This window comes from Uranotaenia lowii, chromosome 2 (assembly GCF_029784155.1).
Source record: "Uranotaenia lowii strain MFRU-FL chromosome 2, ASM2978415v1, whole genome shotgun sequence".
Taxonomy (NCBI): domain Eukaryota; kingdom Metazoa; phylum Arthropoda; class Insecta; order Diptera; family Culicidae; genus Uranotaenia; species Uranotaenia lowii.
The window spans coordinates 369571035-369576638 of NC_073692.1; the positions used below are offsets into that span (position 1 = coordinate 369571035).

Genomic DNA, 5604 nt, shown 5'->3' on the forward strand with positions numbered 1-5604 from the left:
CATATTGGGAATTCCGAATTTTTAATCAGGTTCAAAATGCAGAATTCAGATTCGAAGTTAAAATTCAAAATGGCCCCAATCAAAACACAGAACAGGCGAAACCACTATTATAAAATTAGATATGAACTCATTTGCAAGATTGCGTTCTTAAAAATCTAAATTTAAAATTTTTTTACAGGATTTTAATATTGAAATAAATTACTAATGATAATTTATTGTTGATAAAATAAATCTTCAGGTTCGAGAAAATTTAGCTGGAAATATATTTTATTGGTTTATTGTTTAACGTTATTTATACTGTAGATACTTTAAAAATAAAGATTTGAACTTAATGTATCTAGCTATCAACAGCTGAAAACAAATCTGATTTGAATCCCAAACAAGTTTTACTTTCAAATGAAACCCTCAAGATCCCTTATTTATTTTTTAAAGCTTCGAAAAAAACTCATAACTTTTGGGATTTGTTTTCGAAAGTAATGATTTCAAATGAGCTAATATGAAAGAACATAAATCCGAATAATGAGATACTGAGTATCACTTTTTTACTATTCTTTATGAATGCATTTTCAAGCAAAAATGTTATAGGAAAAATTTGGTCATCAGAATCAATAACTCTAAAAAAAATTTCTCACGATGTGGGAAACTATGTCTTCATCATTTTGTTATTACATACAAATTGCTATGCATACACATTTTGGATCTGACCCTGCACAGAAAAAAATAATGACTATTACGTGTCATTGAAAATGGTTGCATTTAACATAATAGAACATGTAACAAAAAAAACACGTCATATTCAATTGATTCGTTTAAATGCAAATGCAAAAACCTTTAATATTACAGCAAATGACCTGTAACAAAAAGGAGCATGACATTTGCTGTAGTTTTACAGGTCGGCAAAAAATTACGTGTCGTGGAATTACGTGCTGTCAACTGATTTCAGTGTGCTTGGCATCCCATGGTGTTGAAAATAGAAAGAAAAAAACGGAACGCGCATTATTTGTTTTCTTTTGATTCTGAGTTTTACGTCAGAACAAGCCACTCCGTAGATTCGGTAAACGACTTCTGGCGTTCGGTGAAGTGCTGAACTGTTGTTTCAGGTAGAAACAAAATTATTCGAACGACAAAAACCCGCGGCAGCATCTGCACAACCCGTGTGCAAATATACACCAATAGATCGGAGAAGATTGTGCGTAGCTACGAGTTCTATCAATTTCCGACCGGGTGTTTCGTTGCGGCATTCGGTTCTGTACCAGAAGCACCAGTGATCGATTGAATGAAATTATGTCCGAAAGGAATGCGTTTTTTTTCCAAACCCTTTTTCCCCAGAAATCAACTTTTCCTTATTATTAGGCTTACATCAGAAGCAGCAGAAACAGTCGGATCTGTCCGATTTTCTTTCATCGATATCGATGTGGAGGAGGCTTTTGGATTACCGACCAAGTGGCAACGATGAATTTCTACAAGTACGAGAAACATTATCTTCCAAATCGTCGGAATTTGTGTGACAGCGTTTAGCGAAATTGCTTACCGGTGGAAGATTGCGCTAATGTAGGTTTCATGCTTTAAAGTTGTCGGGTAAGTTTAACAGCTGACTGTAATTAATTGAATATATTTGAATGTATTTCAGGTATTTGCTAGTGAGGAAGCCACCTCCTAATTGAGCAAACCTTCTAGTGCTTAGTAGTGATGCGTCGTTTTATTTGAAGTGGCCAGATTTTGAGTAGGTAATGGTTAACGAAATCATCAATTTGTAAATAGGTTATAATTCTATTTTTTTCTTCTAGATCGTGTGGAGGATAATATATACATGTAGCTGTATCAAGACCTTTTTTTCATTTCCGAAACTTCAAGCTATGTGTAGAGCGTTCCGGTGGAAGCGCCTTCCTCCTTGGTTTTCTTCCCGTGTGAAATTCGATTTAAAATGTGCCTGATACAGATCGGATGGGCCGGAATTGCCAGATCTACAGAAAAACATTCAAACGGAAAACAATATTGCTAGGTATCGATAACCTCCGGGAAAAGTTGTTTCAGCCATTAGATTTTCATCGCCGTTTTCAACATTAGATTGTAAGAAACTTTAGTTGAAATTGTTAATTTAAAAACTTATGTGTAACAGACAAATCAAATTACTCATCATTTCAAATGCCATAAAAATTTTACGATGCATGCTAATTAAATAAATGCTTTTATGAAAGTTTCAAATAATGATAAATTTAATTTTTAAAGTTCGAAAAACCCGCTAAATATATCAAACTAAGAAGTACAGGACATAAGCTTTTAAAGCACTGTAATTTCCAAATAGCCTGTAAAAAATGTTGTTCACGTAAAAATAATTGACACGTGATTTTTTTGTGACCTGTAATTTTACGGTAAATGTCCTGCTCCTTTTTGTTACAGGATATTTGCCGTAATTTTACGGCAAATAATTTTTTCTGTGTGGTATAGAAGATGTTTAAGCAAGATTTTCGAAGAATTAAGAATAAATTTCTATAAAACTCTATTTAAATAGAGCCGTATTGAGGAACTTTGCGCAGGTGCATCTTATGAACGGCTGAACTGATTTTTAAAAAAACTGATAATTCTTTAGAAGCTCTCGCCAAGACCTTGACGATAACAAAGTTTGGAAGTTTTTTAAATTGTATGTTGAGAGAAAACAAAAAGAAACAAATCGGTATCGATTTTTGAAAAGGGCGTATGCGCCAATTGTAAACAAATTTAGTTAAAAGCATACATGTATTGAACTTCTTATTTTACTTCTAATAATATGATTTTTTTAAATTTTTTTAATTCCAGTGTATTTAAATTTGATTCATCCCGGAGCAAAAAGTAATTTTTGTTTATTTTCGTCTGGCGAGGTTTTTCCCCTCCAAATTTTATCGCGCGAACAAAAAAGTCAATAGTAATTCCGGAATAAAAAAAAATGTATTCTTATATTTTCGTATCAATTCGCAAATATCAAGCGAAATGATTTTTTATTTCGAAGGAAAGTGTCGCAAAAACAAAGGAAAATTTTCTTTAGGACTGATAAAATATTTTTTGGTTCGAATGCATTTTCCTATGTTTCAAAGAATTTTTCTTTTGAATAATTTTTTATTCAAAATATTAATGCTTTGATATAAAAAACAGTTTCATTTGATTCAAATTTATTTTCATAAAGAGTTTGTTTTAAATCAAAATCCAAAAATTTAATTCTTTCCTTAAAAAATTATTTTTTTGAATCGGAAACAAAATTCTTTGATTCAAATGAAACAGGAGTTTGGTGAAAAAAAAATTAAACTGAAACAAATATCAGCTCCCTCTTTTGCCACCCCCTCCCCGCCTTCGAAATTTCTAAAACAAACGATAGGGTAAAATACATAAAGTTTGAAATGTTTTATGTAAGTTTCGAAAAAAAAATCAAATATCCGAAAGATTACAAGAATAAAAAACAAATTTAAGAAGATGAGAGTTATTTAACATTTCGTATTCTTGGTTTTATTGAGTTTTTCGATAAAAAATTACTTGATTTATGGGTTTTGTGCAATGATATAGTATGCAATTTTGTTGCATACAAGGTTTCGTGCAATTTATACCCATTTATTTGATTTTCGCATTATTTTTTATAACCCTCCCCCCCTCGCGATGTTCCAACTACGAGTGACAAAAGAAGGATTCTAATTTTTTTCAAGCCTTAATGTTTTGAATCAAGGTCAGTCTTGTTTTGTTTCAAAAGCCAAGTTTTCCCTGCGTGAAGGAAAAAAAACGCGTATAAAAGTAACTTTGAATGGTTATGTGTTGAAATGTGCAAATACAGCTAAAGGTTGCCAAAATTCTTTCAGCGCGTATCCGGACGGACAAACCGGGCAATTTTATATATCTAAAAACCTGACGAAATCCGGGCACTTGATTTCAAAAGCGATGACCATAAATCCGGTCAATATTCGGGCAAATTTTCTCAAAACCCCGAAATTATTCAACAAAAATCAAGAAAAGAAATGGAAACAATAAATTTGTTCATTTAAACTCATCAGCAGATTTTGCATAGTATTTTAGGCTTCCAAGAAACCTTTCATGATTAGTTTTATAGAACTTACTAAAAAAAATCGTTCTGGAGGCGTTAGTTGTTTTTTTTTTTTTTGGTTTGCCAAATGAAGTGAATAAATCGGGGCAAAATCCGGGCATTTTTTAATAAAATCCGGTCGGACTGTTTCCAAACTTAGTATTAATTATCCAGGCGAAGCCGGTTAAAACCGGGCAATCTGGCATCCTTATTTTAGCTGCTTTGAAAGAAAAAAATTGGTCGAAATATTGCCTCTGCTTCTTTATTCATTTTTCACGTGACAACTACGAAAAATTTGTATATATAGTTACCTATCACGGAATGAAATTATGCTTATTTTTAAGGAGTCAAGGTTAAGTAAATGCTAAGAAAATGATAAGATACAGTGAAATAGGCAACTGATTATAATTTCTGAAACTTCAAATGCGTTTTTCTCAAAACATAGGTAATGGCGTATTGGCCCTTTTTAAAAATCGATACCTAAATTGTCCTTTTTAATTATGTGACGACGCAAAACGTATACAAACACCAGCTATAGCAATTCGCCCGGATCAAAATATTTCGATGTACATACTTTATTTGGCAACTTTTTTGTATACCCAGTTAACTACAAAATTGCATTTAAATAATTTGGATTTGATCATCCGGCAGATGAGTAGTTACGATGATGATTTGACGAAAATGTTCAGTTCAATTCGTACGTACTACAAGAATGTTGCTCCTATTTTGATTTTGGAATTCACTCTTCAGTTGTCAAAATACCGTCCAAGGAAGAAGAGCAGCGTATCAAAATTTTGCTCGCGCATCGCGAAAATCCGAGCTACTCGCACGCAAAGCTGGAAAAATCACTAAAAGTTGCCAAATCAACCGTTACAAATGTAATTAAAGTGTTTGGGGAACGTTTGTCGACAGCCAGAAAGTCTGGATCGGGGGGAAATCGAAAACCGGTAGCCGCTGAGACGACAAAGAGAGTTGCCGGTAGTTTAAAGCGAAACCCAAACCTCTCTATCCGAGATGCCGCAAATAAGCTGGGTGTATCGTCTACAACCGTGCATCGAGCCAAAAAACGAGCCGGACTATCAAGAAGGTAGGGACTCCAAATCGCGATGATAAACAATATACGACGGCCAAACGCGATCCCGGAAGCTGTACACGACGATGCTGACGAAGTGTGACTGCGTGGTAATGGACGACGAAACCTACGTCAAAGCCGACTACAAGCAGCTTCCGGGACAAGAGTTTTATACGGCAAAAGGAAGGGGAAAGGTAGCAGATATTTTCAAGCACATGAAACTGTCAAAGTTCGCAAAGAAATATCTGGTTTGGCAAGCCATCTGTAGGTACCTGTGGCTTGAAAAGCAGCATTTTCATTGCTTCCGGGACTGTCAACCAAGAAATTTACGTGAAAGAGTGTTTGAATAAACGTCTGCTGCCTTTCCTGAAGAAACACGGTTGTTTCGTACTGTTTTGGCCGGATTTGGCATCTTGCCATTACGGTAAAAAGGCCATGGAGTGGTACGCCGCCAACAACGTGCAGGTGGTTCCCAAGGACAAGAACCCTC

At 34.4% G+C, this 5604-nt stretch overlaps 1 long non-coding RNA gene across 1 annotated transcript; it reads left to right on the top strand.

Annotated features, from left to right (window-relative positions):
- The first annotated feature begins 1331 nt into the window (after positions 1-1331).
- LOC129749482 (uncharacterized) lies at positions 1332-2145 on the top strand. The gene is made up of 3 exons (XR_008738058.1): positions 1332-1551; positions 1631-1727; positions 1788-2145. It is a non-coding gene; the product is annotated as an uncharacterized LOC129749482 (long non-coding RNA).
- Positions 2146-5604: the final 3459 nt, after the last annotated feature.